Source organism: Cnephaeus nilssonii (genome assembly GCF_951640355.1).
Source record: "Cnephaeus nilssonii genome assembly, chromosome: 10".
In the NCBI taxonomy this organism is placed as follows: domain Eukaryota; kingdom Metazoa; phylum Chordata; class Mammalia; order Chiroptera; family Vespertilionidae; genus Cnephaeus; species Cnephaeus nilssonii.
Window position 1 is genome coordinate 15,030,253 of NC_137081.1, and position 26,638 is coordinate 15,056,890.

Genomic DNA, 26,638 nt, shown 5'->3' on the forward strand with positions numbered 1-26,638 from the left:
TATGATTCCATGGCTGATTTCAAGGATAAAATCAAGTGATAGCTCCTGTTTCATCAGCACTGGTTAAGCAATACAAGCCATACCTCCCCATCTTGGGTAACCACGAAAACACCTTGCCAGCATGCAACTTGAAGTAATTCTAAGTTGCATCTTACCTCTCTTACTCACGGCTCTCTGATCAGAACATTCCATGGTAAAGAATCACCTGTTTCCTCAGTTCACTTTCAAAGTATTTAAGAGATGGGTTTCTTAAATGGTGACATTTCAAAGTCAACATTTTCTGTGCTCTCTATTCATTATCCGTGTACCACTCTCCACATTCACAGACTCTCCTTTATTATCTAATGGTATCATCATAGGAAACATGCCAGAGGGGCAGGGCTGACATTTTAAATCCTCACCTGACACATGCATACACCGAGATTTAGATTAAGTGAGCGGTCTCGGCGTCATACACTTGGCTCTCTAGAATGCAATGTCCACGAAGGCAGGGATTTTTATTTTTATTTTCTTTTTTTTTTTGCGGGGGTGTGGGGGGGAGGGGGACTGCTTTATCTACAGATGTCTCCACCGTGCCTGGAACAAGGCCTGAAACAATAGGTTATGCTGAACATTCGTCGAATGAATAAATGAATGAATGTGTCTAATTAGTGAGGGAACTGGGTCTAGAATTCTCTGAGCTCTCAGCCGCTGGTCCTTCAGTGTTGGCAACAGGTATTCTCTGTTCTCCTGATCCCCCAATTGTCTTCCGTCGTTTCTGGGTGCGGCTGAGGTTAGGATTGTGGAGGCAAGGCCCGTGAGTCTTCTCCACAGAGGGGCGACAGAAAGCCCTGCCCCCCAGTTTCAGAGGAAGGGTCGTGTGTGGGGGGCTCCCCCCCTGAGAGCCTAAAGCTGACTTCCCCGGAGTCCTGGGTGAAGAGGGGCCGCTGGGTGCCTTTGTCCCGAGGGTCCCCAGGGTCCCGGGGGCGCTGGTCTCCCTGGTTGGTGGTGGAGGCAGGGAAATGGTCTAGCAGGGCCCGCCACCCCGGGACCGGGGACCGCAGTGGCCGCGGCTTGGCAGGCGCGGGGAGGCTGCCCCCTCCGGGTACCGCACTCGGCGGCGGGCGGCGGGCTGGCTGCGGCAGGAGGCGTGGCGGCCGCGCTTCCCGCCCGGACACTGCGGCGGGGACCTCGCCAGCCCCGCCGCCGCCTGGGACCGGCCGGCAGAGCGGGGGCGGGACTAGAGGGGCGGGAGGAGGGGCGGGGCGGGGCGGGGCGGGGCGGGGCGGCCGGGAGCCGGGGCGGGGGCGGCGCTCACTCGGGGCTGGACGCTCGGGCTGCGCGGGCTCTCGGCGGGGCCGCGGCGGCAGCAGCAGCAGCAGCAGCAGCAGCAGCATCCTCCTCCTCCTCCTCCTCTCGCTCTCTTTTCTTTCCTTCCGCTCCTTTCTCCATCTCCCCTTCTCCTCCTCCCCCTCCCCCTGCCCCGTCTCCCGCTCTGCTTCTCCCGAGGGCGTGAGGTCCGAGGCCCCGGAGCAGGGGCGGTGGCGACCGCGGGGGCACCCAGTACCCGCGCCCAGGTAAGCGCCGTCGTCCGCACCTCTGGTTCCATCCCGGGCGCCTCCCCTGCCCGGTCCGCCGGTCCTGGGAGCTGCAGCCAGACGCGGGGTGGGGATGGGAAGGGGGTGTCTGCTCCGCGGCGCCCGGGGCGCGGGCACAGGTTGGCTGGGCTGCCCCCTGCTTGCAGGAAGCTGAGGCGGCCGGTGCAGGTGTCACCTCGGGGCCGGCACCCGGGCGCTGCTGCCTGGACACATAGGAGAGGGTGCGACCCCGGCAGGTACCACTTCGAAAGGCCCGGAAATGCACCTGGGGTTAGGATACCTGTCTGCGGAGCTCCTGTTACCTGAGACGTAGAAAGACGAGGCGTGACTTATGAAAAGATAATGGGGGTCGGAGGGAGGAGATGGTTTTGTGCACCCAGCTGCAGGGACTGCACGCGGAGGAATGCGCGAGGAGGCAGCCTGTCCACTGGAAATCATTTTCCTGTGACTCGCCCAGAAACAGCTGGAAAGGAAGATCGATACGTATTTATAATTTTCAGGAAAATGAAAAATCAATGTCTGGTCGGGTGAGAGGGCGGGACACGAAAAAAAAAAAAAAAGAGTCTGGAGCTTGAGCATCCACAGTCTTCCCCTTTAAACCGTGGGGGTGGAAAGCGGCATGACTGTACATCTTTTTCTCTTAAAAAAAGGCCCGTTTTGGAGGCTGCAGTGCCGGGTGCCTTCCTTCCCCAACCTTGTCTTTTGTTGAAGGATGAACATTTAAAGAAAGAGTGTGTAAGAGGAGTGGGGATGGGGGAGGGGGGGCGGGGAGGGTAGTAAAGCAGATAGGGTCCAGAAAAAAATTCCTTGGAAACTGGAAATGGATGTTATACTGCCTGGGGGTTTTGTCAGAAAATAAAAAGCCTTCATTAGCAACAAGCCTGTTTGTAACAATTGCTGTGTGCTATCTGCTATACATCCTTAGCATAATGCTGAGGACATAGGCCCTTTAAAACTGACTCAATGGGAAAGGTTTTTGTTTAAATGCATGTGCATATACTCATGCACACATGTGCGCTTGTGCACGCCACACACATGTACACATACACATATGTACTATTCTCTCTCTATATGATATTACAAAAGGGAGTGGATACGTAAAGCACAAATCTTTTTAAATTCATCTTTCAGGGCTTGGGAATCATGGTGTAAATGAAATCTGCAGTGCAAAACAAAGGAAGATTGTTAATGGCATATAATTTTGATTTGAGGCAGAGGGATTGATGAATGTTGGTAAGGAACCAACTTCAATGGTAAAGGTATTATTTATTTAAAAATGGTCACTCTGGGAGAGGCAGTGACGACAAAGTGAAATTGAGGTTTGCAGCCGCAGTGAGGCGATGGAGAACAAAGCCTTTTATGTGAGCCACATTATGCAAAACGTCCCAGGCTTGAGCTGCAGGTACTGGCCTGGCATAAAGCATAGCTCTGTCACCCTGTCATTTTACTGTGTGCAATTATACTTTTTTTTTTGGCAATGAAAGAAGATTAAATAAATGAAAGCTATTCGGAATGCCCAAGAGGAATATTACCTTCTTTAACCAGAATGTGACACAAAACACCCCTTTCACTGGGCAATAGACCACCATGTATTTTGGTAGAAATCTTTATGGATTTGTAAATCATGGGACTCTCAGTCACCCCTCCCCCTTCATGCATGAAAGTATCCTCCCACCAAGAAAAGACAACAAAGGCATTTTTTTTCCTTTCAATAAAGAATATTATATTTGTGTGTGTATGTTAATGTTGAGTTCCTGGTCACTTTATCTGATTATCATAGGTTTCCATCTGTATTCCTGATTTGCATATTATCAGAGCTGTTGTGCCTTTAGGATCAGTGGTACATGGTTTACTTAATTTTAATTTATAGTACTTCACAGCTTGCTATAGTATTTAATTTCTGAAAGTACATATTTTTTAAGCCTCAAATAGAAAAATTGCTTAAATTAAATCTGGAGATCTAAACAATCTAAAAATGGAGCCTCCTTTTAAAAAATAGTATTTTGGTTACATTCATGTTATTTTCTTTGTTTCCTTTTTTATTAAGCCACCCCTCCCCGCCCCCCCCCCCCCCCCCGCTTCCTTTTGTCAAATAACCTGCTTCTTTCTGGCTGTCTGTGCTGCTTTAAGCTCCTAGTTATGTCTAGACTACCAAAGGCAGAGCCAGTGTTCTCAGGGATTTCAAATTTAGGATTTGTTTATTCTCTGCAGCAACTCTTTCGGGATGACTTGTTTACAGCACCTTTTCAGGGAGGAGGAGGAAGAATGTGCTGAGAGAGCATGACCCAGTGAAACTGGTACAGCCATTACCTCACCAGAGTAGCTACTTCAGATCCGTGGAGGGAGCAGGCATCCTCTCAGTGGAAACCAAACGCCAGGAGCACACCCAGCTCAAGGCAGAGGCCCTTCTCTTCCCCGCGCAGCCTCCAGGAATGTTGCTCTCCTGAGGTTAAAGGGATATTTTCTTTTATATGTGTTTCTTTTCAGGGCTCTTGAACTTGGTCAAAAAATGTGCGGCCAGAAATGAAACTTGGCACAGAATCCTCGAAGCCTGAAGGAATAACTTCATTCCTTTACCACTTTTGACTTAAATCAGTTTGCAAATTTTTTAAACATCAGAAAGGAGAAGGAAGAAAAATACTGATTGGTATATTTTTGCAGACACACATGTTTTGTTTTGAATTTTACTAGCAACTAGATAACAGACTGGACTGCTATGCTTTTGAGAACTATAGTGGCACAGTTGGACTTTGAAATTAAATAGTTATTAATTTGCTTAGATGTATTCATGAAAATATGTAATTATCCATTGCTATCCATGTGAGACAGACCATATGAAACCAACTTGGGGATTTTAGTATTCAAGTTGATTATTCTGATTAATGAATTCTTTTTTCAATATGTTTTTTTTTTAAATCGAGTTTAGAGAGAGCAAAAGGGAAGGTTGGAGGAGAGAGAGAGAGAGAAACATTGATGTGAGAGAGAAACATTGATCAGATGCCTCCAGTATGCAACCCAACGATGCTCAACTAATGGAGCCATACTGGCTATTAGGGCATGATTAATGAATTCTTTTAATGCTTAATTTCCTTTTGACAGATTAAGATAAAGAATCTTAAATAACAGATACCATAGATGATAACAGTACCTCCAGGTCAATACTATACTCCTAAATGGTAAAAGTGGTCATTTAGGTAAGGCATTAGTAAGTGAAGAAATCTGATAACATTCTGAAATAGTCTTCTGTGATTCTCTCAGATATCTTTGTATTTTTTGCTACTTTAATTCTCTTCAAGCTGTGTGATCTTACAAGTAAAAATTAATATTTCTAAGAGGCTTATTAACATAAAGCAAAATAAAAATAGGAACTTATGAATTTAAGGAATTGACTGATAAAGTTGGAGGAATTTGTTTCTTTTTAAAAAATAGGTTTTTATTGATTTTTAGAGAGGAAGAAAGAGAGAGAGGGAGAGGGTGAGGGAGAAGAAGGGAGGAAGAGAAAGGGAGGGAGGGAGAGGGAGGGAGGGAAAGAGAGAGAAAGAGAGAGAGAAATGAGAGACATTTCTTGAGCCCCAAACCCTGGCATGTGCCCTGACCAAGAATTGAACTGGTGACCTTTCAGTGTATGGGATGGTGTTCAATCAACTGAGCCACACTGGCCAGGGTGGGATTTGTTTCTTTTATAAGAAGAAACATTCAATGGTAGCTGTTGTGTGACAGAAGTGACACATAGCGCCAGGTACTGCCTCCAGACATGGAGGGGATTATTTAGGGCCTCAAGGGCAAGCCTTTAGGCATCAATTATATAAGTTACACATACCTTCTTTATTCCACATATATATATTTAAATCAGAGAATGATAAACTGATTCTTTTTGAGTGTGTGTGTTTATATACACATCACTTACCATCTCTCAAATGCTTCAGTCATTCAGGTGTCAAACATGTCATTAAATGCTGGATAGATAGCACATGAAAATTCTAATTCAGAGTATTCTGAGAAATACCTTTTGATATTTTCAAAGAGTTATCAGTCCCAGAAATTGATTCCAGGCACCAAAGCAGTTACATAACTGCATAGAAGTGGTACAAAAAGGGCAATTGTCAAGGGAGAGGATCTGTGGGAAAGTTTGGATGAATGGGTGGGGCTAGAGGGAGATGATGAACTAATGCAAATTCAAAGCTAATAGTTGTCCACTTAGGATGGAGATGAATTTTGTCTAAGTGGGTGGTGAGGGAGGACATCTGTTTTGTTTTTCTACCTCAGCACAATATTTTGTCCATATCCCTCCCTTGTTACTTTCATCTAATGGTCATTGGTATTTCCTTGTAAAATTTATTAAGGATATTTATTGGAAGCAATTCTGCAGTGAATTAAAAATTTTAAAAGAATGTGGACACAATTAGTTGACTTTTAATGAAAAACACTTTGAATCTAATATTTGAACTTAATCTTTCCTGTTCAAGAGAGATAACCTTTCCTTTGAGTGGTAGTATTACAACTGATACTTTTTACATTTTCATTTTAGTGAAATTCAGTGGAAGTTAAGACAAAATAAAGAGCTCAGAATTTCCTCTTTCAGTCAGTTATTAAGTGTATATTATGGACTTTGGGGGAAAGTTTAAACAATTTGTTTCCATTAAAAGACACTAGAGGGGGGAAATGTCTATATGTATTTTTTGCCTTTTGTTTTGTTAATACGCCTTTTAGAAAAAATGATTTTACTTAAAAGGTTACACAGCTTGACTTATCTCTGCCCTTCCTTTATTCCTTCTTCCCACTTACCCTTCTCTCTTCCTTCCTTTGCTCCTTCCTTTTAATTTGTTTTGGCAAAAACAACAACAACAACAAAACCCACTAATCATTAGAAAATGCAAATATAGCCTGCTATTTTTATGTGAAATTTATTTTCTATTCTATCTGTATTTCTTTCTTAAAAAAAATATTTTATTGATTTTTTACAGAGAGGAGGGGAGAGGGATAGAGAGAAACATCGATGAGAGAGAAACATCAGTCAGCTGCATCCTGCACACTCCCTACTGGGGATGTGCCCGCAACCAAGGTACATGCCCTTGACTGGAATCGAACCTGGGACCCTTCAGTCTGCAGGCCGATGCTCTATCCGCTGAGCCAAACCAGTTCAGGCTCTATCTATATTTCTTGTTTAACATGCAGTTTTATGCTACCTTCTCCTCAGGTCTCCATTATTCTCTTGGTCCTTTCTTTGATATTGGCTTTTATATCCTCTAGCCTTGAATATGTATATATTGTATTTCCAGTCTTTGATCATGCTTCCTTTCTAAATCAGGAAGAAAAGTTACTACCTTGTTTTTTTTCCATTATTTGTACCCAAAGTTTAGCTCCTGGGTAGGGGTGGCAGTGAGGAACCATTCATTCCACTTGATTCCGTTCCAGTTCTGATTATATTCCTGCTCTCTGAGCTAAGGGTGAGGTGACTCACCTGTGACTTTCACATGAATATAAAAGAGGGAGAGACGCAGAATTCTAAAACCATCCCAACCTGCTACATGCCAGCTACACCACTGAACACGGTGAGGCTAAACCTGATCCAGGGAGCGCTGACAAGGCTCCTGCTCCAGGGCCATTCCTGTGGTTTGGATTTCTCAGGGCAGAGCTTTCAGCTCTTGGGGGATGTGTGCCCAGACTCAAGGTACTTGGAAAGCAAAGGGGTTTTGTTTTTTGAACTTGAACAGTCCATACTGATGCCTCCCGATTAATTGAATCAGTGTTTAAACTTGGCTCTATGCACAAGGGGAATCCAACAAAAATAGCCAGGTTGAAACTTTTTTTTCTAACTTATAGAACCATGCAATGTTCTCAAAAATAGATTTCCTTTTTATCCCCCAGCTTTAACATTTTTAGCTAAAAGGAACTGAGCGAGAAAAGCCGTGGGCCTGTGTGTCTGTGCCTGCTTCCTCTTACATTCCCACTCTTGTGAGTCTTCCTGCTTCTCTACCTCCAGTGCTCCATCCCTCTGGGTTTTACTTTTTTTCTTCTTCCAAGGAGACAGCAGTTGAACTAAGAATTAGGTGTTTCCATGGTTACTGTGTTTTGTAGAGCTTTACCTGCACCCATGCTGCTTAGGTCTTGTAGAGTCTTAACTTGACAAATATTTGAAAGGCATGAAGAGCATCTTGGAGGGAATAAATTAAGCAGAAACCATGCTTCAATATTTAAAGAGAAGCCTCTTCCTAGTCAGTGAAAACTGAAACTATACCACTATCTAGGGAATGAAGGAACTCTACTGTCACGCTCCTGTGAGAGGATGTTAGATATTATGTTCTGATGTCTATATTATGTTTTAAACATGTGAGGAACATGCTTAATCACCCCTCAGAACTGGAGTACTGTTTTGTCTCTGAGTGGATGTAACAGAATTTCTAAAATATTTACCATGCACACCTGTGGAAGAATGGGCTGTGCAAGTTGTCTTACCTGGAAGTGTCTTTATTTTGAGCCATAAATGAAGGCAAAAGGCCATCTTAATCGCACACCAGAAGTCTACACTTATGAAAGCAGATCTTCCAAAATAAGATATTCTGTGCTCTTCTTCTTAGATGTGGTTGATTGAATTGGATAGTATAAGAAAACTAAGTGATCTATAAAGAATTGAAATATAGCTTTTAGTAAATGATGTGCTTGGGAAGGACTCCCTCTCTGTCTTTCTTCCACTTAAGTATCAGGCTAGTGAGGCCTCAGTATGTCTAATATCATGGTCCATAAATCATCCCTTCATTCATTTATTTATTTTAAAATATAGTTATTGGATCCCTACTATACAGCAGAATCTTTTTTGAATGTGTAAGATTTTGAGATGAACCATACACATTCCTGCCCTCGTGGAGCTTATATTCTAGTAGCAGGAGACAAAAATTAACAAGCGAACCGGTAAGTGAATGAACATTTCAGACAAGAAAAACACTGTAAGGAACGGGACACAAAACCACACACTAGATCTTGTCTGGGATGGGATAGGCTGCCTTTGAGACATGAGTAATGAGAAGTAGTCAGGGGTAGGAATAACCAGGGGAAGAGTTTTTAAGCCAGAGGGAGTAGGGAAAGCAATGGCCTTGAAGCAGGAAGAAGCCTGGCGCATTTGAGAAACAAATACAAGACCAATGGCATTGGAGTCTCATGAACATGGTAGAGGGTGTGGCACAGGAGATCAGAGCAGAAGGCAGGTACCAGGCGGCACTGGTCCTCTTCACCATGAGAAGGGGTTTGACTTTTATTTGACTTGCAGTGTATTCTAATTTTTCAGGTAGTAGAAGGAGAATTTTTTTTTTTTTGAAAATCTCATAAAAGCTTTTAAAGATTAATTATATCTCCTAAATCCCTGTAGCTATGTCTGTATCTTATTCACTAATGTGTTAAATCACAAGAGAGAAATGATTTAGAAAATCAGAAGTCAATGGTGGATATAAGACTTTTGTTATCCTGATCTAGTATAATTCTCTAAACATAGGCAACCTAAAGTGTGTCATTTTCTTTAGGTATTGGAGAATTTCATGTGTAAGTAATTTTAACTCCTTGGAGCCTTTTTATACCCCAAACTAAGTTTGTTTTTTTTAAATCTGAACAGAAAAGTACAAATCCAATTTTGAGAAATGTACTCATAGGAATCATTCTAGTTTCAATATGAATGTGTTCAATGGCTATTTCCCCACAACAGCTTTAGTTGTAAACAAGGCCAGGTGCCACGCAACAACCACCATAGTACTGAAATTTATAAACAACCAACACAGTACTGAAATTCATAAATACATTAAGTAACAGAGTAACACATGTTTATTTCTTTGAGGCAGTGACCTAAATCTCTTGATAATTCAGTAAGTGAGCCGATCCAATTTCATGATCATCTTGAAAGAATAGCATGTCCTATAAGACTGTACGAATTCAGTGGAGGGAGCTGTATCACCGTGTGGAGCAGGTAAAGATTTTCTGTGGGATTCAGGGCATGGATGGGTGTTGCATGAGTGGCTGGGTTTGGAAAAGCTGCCAAGTAGGACAATCATAAAAGCAAGAGAACTGAGGTGACAATGAGCAAGACATACCAGATGGCCTGCAGTGGATGATTTCTTTGGGAGAAAAGTGGGATGGGTGGATGGTCTTGTATTTCTAGAGGTCCTTGAATACTGGCTGGACTTAGTAGGAGTTGGTTTTATCATAAGTCCATTGCCGTCATTCCATTGACCTGGAGAGGAGCATGAGGAAAGTGACAAATTTGTAAGACAAATTTGAGAGGACCTGGTGGCAGATCTAGAATTTCTATATATGGTGTGGCATAGAGACTACCGGTCTTGTTCAGGAGTTATGGTTGCAGACATTTTCACGAACAATTGAGAAATATCAATATCAAAGAATGGAGGTGGGAGACATTGATAGAGATGGTGGAGTGAGGAATACCAATTCTTTGACATCTCCAGGAAGATAGACTTGAGAGAGCCAAGAGTTAGAAGCCATGTGAAACTTATAGTCAGTGAATAATATGAGTTCCTATTGGCGTTATGTCATGTTCATGCAAAATACGTATTTTAAAAAGGACACTGGGCTTTGGAAAACAAAGCAAAGAAATAACGATGAATTGCAATTCAACAACTTCTCTGACTTCCAAGCCATATTGGAAATGCACCACATGATTTCACAGATTAATTGCATAAATAGTTATTAAAAATCAATGTGTGTGTATATCTAAGTAAACACAGATTTTCTTGCAAAAAATTACAAACACATTTTTGTTAGATATTTATTTGATTTTAAATGTTTGCATTCTAAATATGTTTTAATATCTTTATAACTAATATCATATTGGCAGGGGTTGGCAAACTATGCTGTAAAGGGCCAGATAGAAAATTTTTTAGGCTTTGTGGGCTATATACAGTATCTCCCAATGACTCCTCTCTGCTCTTGTAGGAAGAAAGAAGCAATAAACAATATGTAAACAAATGAGTATTGCAGTGTTCCAATGAAACTTTTTTTACAAAACCAGGTGACAGGCCCATTTGACCTATGGACTAGTTTGCGAACACTGGCATATATATATATTGTCATAGTTGAACATGAGTCTAGAAAATGCCTTTGAAATGATAATAACCATACTTTGAAGAGGTCATAAGTACATGAGGACTCTGTAAGGAACTAGTTACCTATTTCCCTTTAAGAAGACCCATCTGGGGAACCTTTAGATTTATCTCAAGTCAGAGCATATTAGACACTGAAGACCTTTCCTGGGCCACTGGCTTGATCTTATTGTGCAGGCACTGGTTTGTTTTTATTTTTATCGATTCGGTATGACTTGATAATGATTTTTAGACATAATCAAGGGGAGCATCATGATAAATGGCAATGTTCTTCTTTAAAAGTTAAGAAACATAGAGGAAAAATACCATATGAGAAAAAGATATGTTAAAAAGCCTTTGGAGGTTAGATAATTAGAGATTTATTCCACCTTTTCAGGACTTGCATTTTAGATGACTAATTGTTTCACTGTAATCATTTTGTATGGTTTAGTGTTGCAGAGAATTGGAAATAATAAGTTGCATTTCAGTCAGATAGGAACATAGACAAAATCATGGGTGATGGGCCTTGAGTACATGTAGAATAGGATTTCAGTGGATATCATTGCCCAAGTACAGTTTTACAGGGCAATGATCATAATAGGCATGATCATGTATTACTTTTATTTTAGTGTAATATGCAAAGAAGTATTAAATTAGTCATGATGAAAAACTGGCCAAAAATGATCACATTTTATAGTAGATATCAGCTGTTTAGGAAAGCTGGTCTGTAAAAAAGTATATAAATGGAGTATGCATATTTAACCTTGAGAACAACCTCTTTATTATCTTAAAGTAACTCTTTCAAGGTTAAAATTGCTTGGCATTTCTCTATTATGTGGGGTTATTTTTCATAGACAAAACATATAAAAAACATAGGAACCTCTGGAGGCTTTGCAATAAATGAAATAACCATGACTTAATATCTTGTGATAAAATATAGTTTATTGTGTGAATAACTCCCCTGTATTTATTCAGCACCCTTTCTCTGGGCAGAGATTGAGGAAAAGAGATTGAACAACTGTAATTGCCTTTCCACTTCAGAGGTTCTTAGACCTGCAGAGAAGGTTATGTATGTGGAGAACCTACTTCCATCAGTGAACTGAGGAGCCCTGGTCCAGACCGAGGAATGAATGGAAAATGTCCCTGTTCAGAAAAGTGCTGTTGACCTAGACAGAGTGGCACTTATTCAGGCCATTTCTGGACTCATGTCAGAGTCCTCAAAATGGAGTGAAAACTAACCTTATGATGACACTGTAAATCTCTGGTCACATTTATTATTATATATCATCTTCATAAAATCCAGGTGTACACGTATCCATAAGATAGAATGTAGTTAACACAGAAACAATATTTAAAATTTGAGATAATGATGATATACAGTTAGTTATAATGTAATCTAGTGATAGAACAGAAATGACCTCTTGTTGAAAAAAACTATACCAAATCTAATGAGCATTTCATTTTACACTTAAATATAATTTACTGAGTATTACTCTGGCTACTTAAGGTAATAAAATTAAAAAGTTAAACCTTTGAAATTGTCTGTGAACATTCTGATGACTCATCACTGAAAGTCTATGAAAGTTTCTTCTCCATTTCTGAGGTTAGTGAGGATAAAATGGAGAACTGAGAGGGGACGTATAGGGCTATCACTTCGTATAACTCCAGCTTGACTTTGCATTGTTATTTCTGGGAACTCACATTGCTGCTCTGTTTTATCATTTTTACGACTTCACACTTGATTACCTAATTTCACAACTACTTGTAACTGCTGAGGTCCACATTTATACTCCTTTGAACAAGTAGAGTGTGTATGTATGATTTATTTACATAAGGCAACTTGTCTACATAGACTCATAAAGGAAGTATCAAAAAAAAGTCCATGACCTCCTTGGTCCTTAATTCATTATCTTTTAAAATGAGGATAGTTGCCAAAAGATTTCTCAAATGTGTGTGTGTGTGTGTGTGTGTGTGTTTTAGATCTAAGAATCTGGAAGTTGGACTAGAGCTATCTTTTGAAACAATTTATTTTTTTTCTCAGAAAGTGAAAGAGTAAAAAAAAAAAAAAAAAAGCTCTATGTGCCACAGTTGTAATTCCAAAGAAAAAGGCAATGCTGGCAGATGTAAAAAGATGTAAATATATGTTATCTATGGGTCACGTCAGCCATTCTTAGAACAACTTGAAATTAAGTAACTGTAGTACTTTTGGACATAAAGCTGAGCAGTTCACAAAAATTGAAGGCAAAGCTAAGTCATTCCAGTAGTTGGTACTAGTGTATACAACATGAATAGACATGGTCAGTGCACTTAATGTATTTGAAATAGGATGTAAATAAGTATAATATCTTACAGACTCATTTATTTTATTGTTTACTAGAGACCCCGTGCACAAAATTCACGCACTGTGTGTGTGTGTGTGTGTGTGTGTGTGTGTCCCTCAGCCCAGCCTGCACCCTCTCCAATCTGGGACCTCTCGAGGGATGTCCGACTGCCTGTTTAGGCCCGATCCCGGTGGCAGTCGGACATCCTTCTCACAATCTAGGACTGCTGGCTCCCAACCGCTCACATGTCTGCCTGCCTGATTGCCCGTAATTGTTTCTGCCTGCCAGCCTGATCACCCCCTAACCCAGTGATGGGCAACCTTTTGAGCTTGGTGTGTCAAACTTCGCCAAAAAACTGAGCATAGCTCGGGTAGTGTGTCACTTTGAGGAAAAAACTAACTCCAAGACTCTAGTCGCAAATGTTTCATCCTCAGGAGCAGCAAATGTTTCATCCTCGGCATGCGGCCGCGTGTCATCAGAAATGGCTACGCGTGTCAGTGCTGACACGTGTGTCATAGGTTTGCCATCACTGCTCTAACCACTTTCCTGCCAGCCTGTTCGATGCCTAACTGCTCCCCTGCTGGACCAGTTGCACCTAACTGCCCTCCCCTGCCAACCTGGTCACCCCTAACTTCCCTCCCTTGCCAGACCCGTCGTCCCTAACTGCCCTCCCCTGCTGGCCCAATTGCCCCTAACTGTCCTCCCCTGCAGGCCTGGTCACTCCCAACTGCCCTCCCCTGCAGGCCTGGTCCCTCCCAACTGCCCTCCCCTGCAGGCCTGGTCCCTCCCAACTGCCCTCCCCTGCCAGCCTGGTCGCCCCTAACTGCCCTCCCCTTCCGGCCTGGTCGCCCCTAACTGCCCTCCCCTGCAGGCCTGGTCCCTCCCAACTGCCCTCCCCTGCAGGCCTGGTCCCTCCCAACTGCCCTCCCCTGCAGGCCTGGTCCCTCCCAACTGCCCTCCCCTGCAGGCCTGGTTCCCCCCCCCCCCCCCCAACTGCCCTCCCCTGCAGGCCTGGTCCCTCCCAACTGCCCTCTCCTGTTGGCCCGGTTGCCCCCAACTGCCCTTCCCTGCCAGCCTGGTCGCCCCCAACTGCCCTCCCCTGCTGGCCTGATCGCCCACAACTGCCCTCCCCTGCTGGCCATCTCTTGGTGGCCATCTTGTGTCCACATGGGGGCGGCCATCTTGTGTGTTAGAGTGATGGTCAATTTGCATATCACCTCTTTATTATATAGGATTATAGTCTACACAGTAACTATCACGATAAATTAAAAACTATTCTATTACATTGTATTTAGATTTATTTCTGTACCATTGTATATACGCAGTATTCATTTTCATAGAGTACCGTATTTCCCGGCGTATAAGACGACTGGGCATATAGAAGATTTTCCTGGGTTAAAAAGTCGTCTTATACACCAGAAAATATGGTAGTTAATATTTTAAATATTTATCTTTGAAAAACCCAGTAATCTCATTTTTAAGTAGAGAATATGATACCTTAGTCACTACATAATTTTTATTTGCTTGTTTGTATAGTATCTACAAGATACACCTATTGCTAAGATAATTGTGTGGATGAAGGGAGTGGCCAGTAAATATTTTTGAATGAATGAATGGTTTTAGAGAAAGTAGCTTAGAATCTCCCAAAATTTGACACGATTTGTTTGATCTTATACCAAAAAGTAGATGATAACTCTTTATTTGGTTGGTAAGATCTGAAGGAATAAAAAAAAATCTTTCTTTTTGAAAAGACATAAATCTCATTTGTCTAAAATACCCTCTTTGCCTTTGTTTATGACACAGAAGACCTTATCACCCTCTTTTTGAGACATAGGGAATGTCACTTGACTCTCTGGGCCTCAATTTCCTAATCTACAAGGGACACATTTAATTATCTTCAAGACTGCTTCACATTCTATGGTTAACTGAAACTGCATTGCATTAATTCACATTTGCACAAATCAGTTTGTCTTGTTAGCTAGCTATTCACCCAGCAAAGATCTTGGTGATTGGAATGCTGAACAGGTAAGCTTTTTATTAGGGAAAGCTGAATGTCACAAAGAAAGATTGGAGTTAGTAGGTGCCATTCAGAGGAACAATTCCATCCGGTGTGAACACACCTATTTAATCTTCAGCAAAAGTTATTAAGAACCAGATAGGAGCCCCGTCCTGTGATGAGCCATGTTAGCAGTAAGAAGAAGAAAACAAGATTGCATCCTTACTCTCCTGTAGCTTGTCAGGGAATTGAGGAAAACAGCTGTCTCACATATTTTGAATAACTAAACTGGCTATCAATGAACACGTATCACATCACTAATTTACCTGCCTAAAAGTACTTGGGGGAGAAAACACATAGGTGAATGTCTTTAAAAAAAAACAACACACCCAAGTCATAATATGGTTATGTATTAAACGAGTGACACAATAATCAGAGGTGTTGGGAAGATAAGAGTGAGATAGGGCTTTAGGAAAAGACGAATGCAAATATATGCACTTGGAAGATACTTGCTCTCCTGTAGCTGGTTTGGATTCTAAAAAGAAAAATGAATTGTTTTGGAAAAAATACTTTGCAATAGAAAGGCAAATAATGTTGTATTCACTACTATATATGATATCATGTTTTGTTTCTTTGTAAGTCTTAAAGCGGTATATTAGACTTATGTATAAAACGCTTCTCATAAGTCATTTAAAATTTGTTAACTGCAGATCTGCAAATATCCATTTAAATTCTCTGAGAATGTCTTTCACTTCAAATGTAAAATCTTTAGAAGACACTAGGCTTTGGAAAGAAGAAAGAGGTGTGCCCAAAGTATTTGTTGTAGCATTTCTCAAAGCAGAGGCCAGCTGTTTTGGAACTAGAATGAAAATGTAAATTATCAAAAGGGAACAATGAGAGCCCTTTTTTTTTTCAGACAATGACCAGTGCAATCACATAAGAAAAGTGTTTGGGAAGATTTTCTCCTGTGCACAAGTCACCAATGATGAACTGAAAGGCTGTGAGGGAAGTGATTTACAAGGACTAAGTGGACACAACCCATGGATTGTCTAGTACTCTGAGCAGTTGAATTAACCCAGGAACAGACCTTAAGTTCTGCTGGGACTGAATCCAAATCACGAGATAACCATGCATGGAACTTAGGGAGTCAGTAGCATAGAGGGACTGTAAATTGAACTACAGTGCTGGCGTGAATTGCATTTCAATTCATGTGGTTTTATGAATCAAGACAGAGGTGTTCGAATACAATGCACACAGTCAGTGGGAACAAAATAGACACATGGGACAAAATAAAATGACTATGTATGAACTTGGCTAGATGGTCTATATTAACCATAGGATAAAGAATCCATGATAGCTTTTAAATCCAAGGATTTTCACAAATAAATTATTATTTTTGTTTAAATTTAAGTGCTTCAGAAAAAGTCCTACACATAAATCATACAAGTTTGAATGTCATTTGAACTGACCTTCTAATCCTAATATTTAATGTCAATCAGACATCATGGTTCTGTGATGGGAAAAAAAATCAAATGCCAATGAGTAAATAAAACTGTAAACATATAAAATTTATAATTGGGGTTTACACAAACTATGAAAATGAGAGGATAAAAGAATTTTAAACTCAAACTTTGGGGTGTGGGGGCCCTATACACATTTTTATAAAACATTGATCGATGATTTTGCCTTTTATATGACCATAAAGTTTATATGGGCTACTGAACAATTTATGTAGTGTTCAAACAGTTAAAGATAAAATCATAGTTCATGTCTGAAATAAGGAGTTTGATTAGCAAATAAATGTTTAATTATCAACTTAAATTTTTGCACCCCTCTCCCCTCCAAACACTCCTTTTGGTTTAGAACCGTGACTCTTTTTCTTTGAACACTCTTACTGGTTGATCTGTTCCATTCTCAAAGCTTTAACAAGCACCGGAATCTCCAGTTTGGGGTTCCTTTCTGAGAGTCAGCTTTATATATCCCACTATCTTCCAGGTGCTTCCACTTGGGCTCTGTAGGCATCTGAAAACCACCATGTTCACAACCCAACTTACTTCAATAGCCATCCTACATTCCTCTTACAGTCCCTCTTTTAGGCAATGGAACTGTTCCAGATCAGAAACTAAAAGTCATCCTAGACTCCTCATACATTTCCTAAATATATATTTCTTCACATTTTTGTTTTTTCACCTTTACTCTCCTTGAATTGGTTCTTCACCTTTTGTCTGAAATACAGCAACTGCTTCCAATCTTTTCCCCAATAAATGCAGTCTTTATAAGACCTTGAATGATATTTCTAAACCATCTACCCAGTACACTCTTTGTTCAAAATCCTTTCTCTTTGTTTTTTAACATAGCTTAGAAAGCCAGGGAAATCTAAGGGTCTGCTAGCTCTTCCATCTTATTTCAACCACTCCCTGCCTACATTTTTGGTCTCCCTCAAAACTACTAAACTCCTATAATTCCGTACCCATCACTTGCTCTATTCTTCCCATCATAGCTTTCTTTTCCCCATGACTAACTGCTTTTCATTTTTAAAAACTAGATGAGCTTTTGTATTTCTCTCTCTCTATCTGGATGTTATGCTTCTTGAAGGAAGTATCCTATTCATCTTCGCAAATACTGTATCTAGCAGAGTGCCTGGCATATAATACACACTCAGTAATTATTTGTGGAACTGAAAGATTTTGCTATTGATTACTTTGAATAAATGGGTGCATGCCTACTACACTGAGTTTTTATCAGGGAGCTAACTTTAGTCAAATACTTTAGAATACCAAGTATTTAAAAAATATTTTTATTGATTTCAGAGAGGAAGGGAGAGGTAGAGAAAGATAGAAACATCAATGATGAGAAAGAATCCTTGATCAACTGCTTCCCACATGCCCCACACTGGGGATCTAACCTACAACCCAGGCATGTCACCTGACTGGCAAGGGAACTGTGACTTCCTGGTTCATAGGTCGATGCTGGACCACTGAGCCATGCCAGCCAGGCCCAAGTATTTTTTTTTTTATCATGCTCCCAATCTCTTCACCATCTATTCCCAAACAGCAATTGTTTCATTTTTCTACCCAATCCTGAGTAAACTGAAAGCTCCGAGCCCGTTTTTCACCTTAAGGAGTTCCTATCTCAACAGGTTCTTGTGAGAGTTACCCGTGATCGCTTATGTGAAAATGGTGCACATTGTCAGGGGCAGCATTGGACTTTAGTAAATATGCAGTAAGCTTTCAGAAAACATGAAGATCATAATGCTTTCTGAATTGTTTTATCATTGCTATTAGAAAATGAAGGAAATGAGGACTTCTGACTTTAAGTCTGTCTTGGAGATTAAAGTATGAAATTTATATGTCTATCACATTCAGTATTTCTTGTCTTTCCTCAAGGATTAATTATATTGCTTAGTCTCATTGAATAAGAAAAATAATAATTTATACCTGAATAATATTTAGTGAATGTTTTGCGATACTAATTAGTATCTTGTAATTAAAAGTCTTGGATTATATCTAGCGAGGCTATTAGGTCAAATATAAACATACATTCCAGTTAAACACAGCCAGTCAGTATTACACATGGAGAAGCAGAGCTGTTGGTCTAAAATTAGAACTTAAACTGGGTTGATACTTTAAATCATGAACTCAAGTTTTTGGTTTCAGATTAATAAAATTAAAATAGTTTGTTAGAAGGGAAATAAAAATTAAAGCATACTTCAAATTCTATTGCAGTAACTTCTACAGGGGTTTGTAATTTATTTAACTTGGAGTTTAACTATAATTTTATTCAAACTGAGTCATCGAGACTTAGTTTGCTATTTAAATATCCTTTGAAGAAATGTGAAAAACAGTTTTTGCATTAAAATTTTTTGATTAAGAGCATTTTGTAAAACAGTACACATTTAATTCTAAAAAAAATTATAAAATGCCACACTTAAAAATTTTTTTATTGCATTTAAAAAAACATAAATCAAGGTGTTGTGATGATGGATGGATTACCACCAGCATTACTCAGAAGAAGATTTGGTTCATCATTTCAATTTGAATGCAGTGTTGTTTTTGCCTGCTTCTGTAATCCACAAATTTCCCATGAACTATGTAGCTTTAAAGCCTTTTGAATTAGAAAATAATATTTTGGGATCATTAAGAGTTGAGTTTATAATCTTTGAGAATATTCAGACTGTGATACCTACTCCATAGTATCTAGTTAGATACACTTAGAAATGGCTCCCAAATTAAGAAATTTAAAAAATCACGAATAAAGCACAACTTTATTCTAACACATCTAATGGTCCGTAGGGACACTAATATCATTATAGTCTTTAAGCTCTCAAGAGAGATATTTATATTCACACTTTATTTTTAAAAACTGATCAAGATACACAAAATAAATTTCTGCTTAGGCAATGGAGATAGTGATATAACAACGACATCATAATCATTGCTCAGAATAGATTGACAGGGTGTGGTTTCAGTGTTTGGGTTTTCTTAAAACCTTAAAGCTATGTGGCACAGGTTTTTCAGCACAGACATTGCAACACATTTAAAACATGTAGCCAAAATGTGGGTGGAGCCAAGAGGAAATTGGTGCTCTTGTTTCTGATCGAATAGCAAAAATGATGCAGAACACAAGGTTCTGCTGGCCACATAGTCTGCATTAAGACAGTAGGATGTCATATTATGTAACATCTTAACTGTGATGACTTACTAAATATGATCAAGAAAATCATGTTCTACCAACAGGATTAAACTTGGGAATAACAATTAGCATTGGCAAACCATTTAGCCACCCACATCTTCCAAGAAAATTACTCATAACAGCAATTTTGCATCGAGGTATTAAGCAGCACGTTTTAATGATATGTGGGCTTAAACTCAACAAGGAGACAGAGCAGTGCTTTTCTTTTTGCCTAAAGGCCATAAAGCATACTGTAAATGAAATGAACAAAAAGCCACATGTTTTTTTGGCAATCACAACCTAAGTACCTATGTCTCCTGCACATTACAAAATGCCATTAGAAGAAAATCAGTATTCCATCACAGTGTTCATCTGCAAGATGCCAAACAACCAAATAACAGAAGGTATTTGGATTTCTGGGAAATTGTTTAAAATTGTTCAATTTAATGCCATAATATGGTTATAAGCTTGGCGTGTTTTTAGAGAAAAAAAAAGTTATTTAAGGAAAGTGTCACTTTTCATATAGTTTCTCACTTTTTATTAACTACAGTTCTATTCATTGACTAACAAATCTCGATACAAAAGTAAAGGAAACTTGAGTAGATTACTGAGTGTGGTCATGACATACCTCACCTGGTTTCTTTAGATTCATGTAGGCCCTTTAGTCAACACGTTGACTGTAGTTGTGTCCAAGGGTCTGTCTTAGATATTTTTTCCTCCTTTGACTTAGCTTTAATGTTTCATTGTGTATTTTATCCTTTTTTTATGGAAAAACAAAGATCCTAAGAATAGCTGGATATATTTACCCTCTTTGTCACCACCACCACCCTCAGTTTTTAAAAGAACATAGAGTTGCTACATTACATTATTTTGGAAATGTCAGATATTTAATGAATAAAAATGGAACACACTTTAAATTTATAATGGAAAGTTTTCGATATAGACAGTCAGCTAGAACTACCTAGACGTGAATGAGCCAAGGGAAACAACTTTATAGTAACAACAAAAGCATCTAAAATTACATTATTCAAATAGGTGGGAGGGAGAGGAAGTTCAGGCTGTCTTATCTCTCCACCCAAGTTAGAATAAACACACCTTGGTTTTCTCAGATTATGGAAATTGGATTTTTTCTTTGTGGAACCAATACCAGAGAGAGTCAAACAGCTTTCCACTTCACATCATCCTGCCACTCTAGTTAAGTAAATTTTTTGAAGCCCTTGGCCCTCTATTGAGATTTGACTAGTCCATGCCAAGTTCAAATACAAAGAGCTGTATTCATTTTCCAAGACTTCAAAGGTTTGACAGTGTCAGTTGGATGGCAGATATTTCCTCAGATCTTACCTATCTAGGTACTACAGGTATTTTAAGACTACCTAGGTCCTCTAAGGCCAACAATTCTTTTTTTCTTTCTTTCTTTTTCTTTTTTTTTTTTTTTGGCAAAACTCCAGCTTGCCACTACGCACATCTTGCTTTCCCTTTCTGGAACTAATGCCTAGGTAAATAACTGGAGGAATGCAGTAAGGCCCTGGAGTAACTTCCTGGCTTCTTCTCCCAGACCTGAGTCCTACATGGACCTGAGACTGTGGGCTTCGTTAGTACCTAGACTAAGACAAGAGGCATTTCAGTGGCTTACAAGCATTCAAATTTAATTGTAGGTAAGAGTTCACTTCATGGAACTACCAAATACTATCCCACCAATATACCTTGACCCACTGAAGTGTTAGTAGCCATGTCTCCTTAAACTACACTGGTGGATTAGGCTGGTTTCTTTGAGCTCAGGATTCTACCTTTTCTAGGACTAAAGTATATCATGGTCCATAACACCAAGCTACAGAATTCTCCTTTGCTAGCATCTTAGTTAAACTCTCATTTGTATAGAGAAATTTTGGCTAAAAATTAAAGTGGCTAGGAGAAGAAGCAAAACCATTTAGTCTAGAGAGGCTCAAGGTACATCCTCACTTGCTTTTGGAGTGGGTGGCCATGCACTTTATGATACAGTCCTTAGTGATTTTTGTTAACCCCTAAGGGCAACCTATCAGATGTTTGTTTAAGCTAATGTCAGGTTGTTCTTGACCCTCTATTTTTTAAAATTATTATTTACTAGTGGCCTGGTGCACGGATTCATGCACATTGAAAGGAAATTAATTATAAGAAATATTTTAATATTGCTATTCGCCCTTTCTTTATAATAGAAGTGTCAACTAAATTCACGATTGACAATGACAGATTGAAACACATGCTTGCAATTGGTGCCAGGGAGAGCTTTATATGTATCACACATACGTGAGTCAACTTAGCCTTTTATACATATAGAATAAACTTGCTTAATTTAGACCTGCTTTCTGATTTAGCTAAACTTTTTCTAGCCCAGTGATGCACCCCAACATCTCTTTCAGGTAATTGTCAGCAACACAGCAGGAAATATCAACACGAAGCAGATTATTATTGTAGATCACACAGGGAAAACAAAGGGTAAAATATTTACCTGCAGCAGTGTTTGACTATGTTCTGCACAAAGAGAAAACCTGAAGTCATTTTCAAGGTCCACCATTTCTTTCTTCTTTTCATTCGGGTCAAGTTTCTAAACTTTCTAAATCTCCATTTTCCGGCTAATGAAAAGAAAATAGGATTCCACCGAGTCTCCTATGTACCTACTCCAGGACTTCTGTGAGGATCAAATGAGATGAGGCACTGGAAAACGCTTCACAGACATTTGGTTAAAGTGTGAAATGTTTGCACCTGGTTACAAAGCAAGTCATGTTACTTGGCTGAAGAAACTCCAAGGAGGCTAGTTACTAGGGAGAGGAAGCTGGGTGTTGCTATGTGATGTCATTACCCAGCGCCCACAGTGACTGTTTCCAGGCTGAGCTGGGCTGTGGGCCGCATTTTGCACCGCAGGGTCATGGCAGTGCTGGCTGTGATTTGGTGGGCTGTCGCTTTGGGGTGGTGGCAGGGCCTGTGTCCCACTTGGGGGAAGCCTAGTGTTGCTTTGTCAGCGCCAGGTCTATGGTGCTGTTTCTTTGTAAATGGCCAGTGCGCGTCACAGCAGCTCCTGTGTTGAGTGTCTGCCCCCTGGTGGTCAGTGCGCGTCATAGTGACCGGTCAAATGGTCGGAGGGACACTTAGCATATTAACCTTTCATATATATAGATTTTATTTTGTAATCCTCACCTGAGGATAGTTTTCCATTGATTTTTAGAGAGAGTGGAAGAGAGAAGGACAGAGAGAAATATCCATGTGAGAGAAACACATCGTTTGGTTGCCTCCTGCCTGGGCCCCAAGGGCAACTGAGGTATTTGCCCTTGACCGGAATTGAACCAGGACCCTTCAGTCTACAGGCTGACGCTCTATGCTCTGAGCCAAACAGGCTAGGGCCCTCTAAGTTTGAGAGACCTGTGCTTTCAGTGCTTCCATATAAGAAGCAGTACCAGTTATGTCCTGATAAATCGAAATATAGTGCATGGTATTTCATGCCTTAGCTCAGAGAGATTCAAGCCATCCTGTTGCATGTGTCCCAAACCCGAATTCTTAATAATGCTGACTTTTACAACTTCCCAGGGATTAGTGGAACAACATCCCTGGACCACATACTGGGATGCCAGAGTCTTCACTGGTTGAATTGATTTCTTGTAGCTGCTCTAACAAATTGCCACAAACTTTGTGCCTTAAAAAAATAGAACTTAATTCTCTCACAGTTCTGGAGGCCAGCATTCTGAAATGCTAGAGGAAATTCTGTTTCTTGCTTCTTTCAGCTTCGGTTAGCTGTTGGTGTTCTTGGGCTTGTGGCTGCATCACTTCAGCCTCTGCCTCTGTTTTCACATCGCCTTCTCCTCTTTTGTCTCTCAAATCTCCCCTGTGTGTCTCTTATAAGAATACTTGTCATTAGATTTAGAGCTATTCAGCTAATATAGGATTATCTTTTCATTTCAAGTTCTTTAACTTAAATATATCTTCAGAGATCTTTGTTTCCAAATAAGATAACATTAACAAGTTTTGGGGGGGTTAGAATATGAACTTATCCTTTGGGGGACCACCACTCAACCCATTATACTGGCCTTTCTGGAAAATGTGGTAGCAACTGTATACTATTGGTGCTTATGGCTGTGGTTTTAGATGAAAGAGATATGAAGACACTAAGGCCCACTTCCATAATATCCTAACTAGAGTTCCTTGGCTAACTAGGATATGTTTTGAACATACTTCAATTGGTTTACCTTGATTTAGTGTCTGATTTTTCTAGGGATTAGATAGGGAACTACCCAAGTTCAGCACCTTGGCCTAGAGAGGCAAGTGAAGACCCAACAATTAGACTGTAAATCCTTGAGTCTTATTTACCAGTGTATCACCTAGCACATTGGCTGGAAAATCATTTAAGGCCCAAAAGATTAAAGGCCCTTCAATCTTTAGGAAGGAATAAACTGTTATGTTTCTTATTCCAGAACTACGGAAATACTTTTAAGAATGACTCATTAAGAAAACCAGATGTTCAGAGAACCTTCCCTCTCCTCATTACATAACCAAATCATGTTTTCATCTTAAGTCCCACCTCTTCCATCAAGCCTTCCCATCTTCATTGTCTATACCAGTGATCTCAAATGTTTTGATAGCACACCCTATTGATAAAACAGTATTGTACATACTACCTTATACATATTAATTTGTTTAGCATATTTTAAAACATTCTTTAAATCAAAATGGTTATATAATTACAAAAATAAAAATTTAAAAGGGTGAGTTAAGCATGAAGTAGAGAATAATTTAAGTGAGTCTCATCATCAATAACATTGGATATAAATTATACTGTAAATTATCTTCCTAGTGATTTCCAATTTCTTTGTCTTCTTTCCAGATTTGTATAGGCTTTTATTGTCTTTATCTGAAAAAAAGTTCTATTGAAGGATAGAGACACTGTTTTTATTTTATTTTTTTCATGTACTTTGTTAGCATTATCATCCATTTGCTGTTTCTGCATAAAGACATTTTAAAATTACTTATTCATTTTGTAACAGAATTTAAATAAAAGCCTCATTTCCACTGCCCTGGGAACACATAAACTATTATCCATTGTAATAAGCCAAGAGCAATGAACATGTGAAAACTTCTCTTATTTCTTTTATTAGGGACCATGAATTCATCTGCTAAATAGCTCAGTTAATCTTGGTAATATGTGGTATTGAACATATAGACCAAGTGAAGACTCCAGTGCCAATCTACATATTAAATATTAGGAACATTTCATTTTATTTTTTCTCCTTAGGAAAAAATGATAAATAGAATTTCTAACATTAACTTTCTATATTGTAATAGAGACCATAGATTTTTACTACATCACTTAAATACTTCAATATTTAAAATTTTTTATTACTTGCCTTTGTTCAAGTATATTTATATGTCCTTCAGAACATCTGTAATGAAAATGAAGTGTTATACCTCAGTATCCTACAGATCATCCAAGAGAATCTTGTCAATAGTTAACGCTAACCATTTGATTAAGGACTATAGCTAATTGGAAAGTTCTATTGCTCTATGAGTATTTTGATTCATGATGATTTAAAAAATTAGAAGTTAATAGGAATCATCTTAATGTAGCTTATTAAAATGGACAGTGTAGATCACATGAAAAATATTTGAAATGTATTGCAAACTGTGGGCTACTATACACTGAGTGGCCAGATTATTATGATCTCTGAACGCATAATAATCGGGCCACTCAGTTTATATCCTATATAATAAAAGGCTAATATGCAAATTGTCCCCTTGACCAGGAGTTCGACCAGTAGGCAGGCCGGCCAACCGCCCATGTCCCCTCCCCCTGGCCAGGCTGGCCAGACCCCATCCATGTACAAATTCAAGCACCGGACCTCTAAAATACACACACACACACACACACACACACACACACACACACACACACACACTGAGTGGCCAGATTATTATGCGTTCAGAGATCATAATAATCTGGCCACTCAGTGTATAATAGCTATCATTATTAGAATTTCTAAGTTTTTCTCTTATGAGTTTTCTTTTTTTTCAAAGTTATTAGCAAATTGAGTTTTACCTTTTATTTCCTCTTATGAGTATATAAGACAATATTCACTGGCCTGGTAACCTAAAGGATATAATTCAAATCCACATAATTTTGAATCTGAATAATTGAGTTACTTATTCACTGATACTGCCATAGTATACCCGTTGGTACTGAAGGTTATTTAAAATGAAGTTGGGCCATGTTAAGGGGGAAAATGTTTATAAAAGATTATAAATTCACCCCTCATCTCCACTGACTTTTCCATTCCTGGTAAGGGGAGCGAATGTGACCTTAGGGTCTGCCCCATTCAGGTTTCTGTCCCCTCTGGCTTCCTGTTGGACTCAGCCAATGGGAAGCAAGAATAGGTGATCTGCAGGTGGAAGAGTTCTAGCTTTTGTGGAGTCTGGTTACACCGTGGTTTTCTCTTGCTCCCAAGTTCAAGGAATGGCAACAGCTTCCTACTTTTCTAGTCCCCGCTTGCTGCAATATTTCTCATTGGTTTCCTTAACTTTATCCACACCTCTGGAATGGAGTCCCTCATCAAAACCTCACTTTTCTAATTGGACCTTAACAAATACACATGGTGAACAAGATCAGAATGTTTAATACAGATCATCAGCAGACTTGCTTCTGGGTGTATGTAGGCACAGCTGTAGCAGGCTAAGAATAGTAGCTGTCCACAGCATCTTTTTTTCTCAGAATCTTTTGCAATTTTAAACTGTTTTTTTTTGACTCAGTAAAGAGTTTATCTTTAGCTGCCAGCTTTTCTCTTGCAATATAATCCTTTCTGACTCAGAAAGAACCTGATATTAGTTAGTAATTTCCCTTGTTATTTGACCACACAGTATTTTAGAATTGCTGAATTTCAGAAACATGTACCTGAGCCTAGCATTCACCTTTACAACATTCTCTCTAACTTATATAGAAAGACAGAAGCAATTGTTAATGGACTTTTAGGCAGTACT

At 39.6% G+C, this 26,638-nt stretch overlaps 1 protein-coding gene across 6 annotated transcripts in view; it reads left to right on the forward strand.

Moving 5' to 3' along the window:
* The first annotated feature begins 1,318 nt into the window (after positions 1–1,318).
* Positions 1,319–26,638, forward strand: part of MAP2 (microtubule associated protein 2) — a 227,656-nt gene continuing 202,336 nt past the window's right edge. For all 6 annotated transcript variants that reach the window (XM_079782259.1, XM_079782254.1, XM_079782257.1 and 3 more), the window contains exon 1: positions 1,319–1,556. The gene's annotated coding sequence lies outside the window, so the exon portion shown is untranslated. The remainder of the gene's footprint in view (positions 1,557–26,638) is intronic.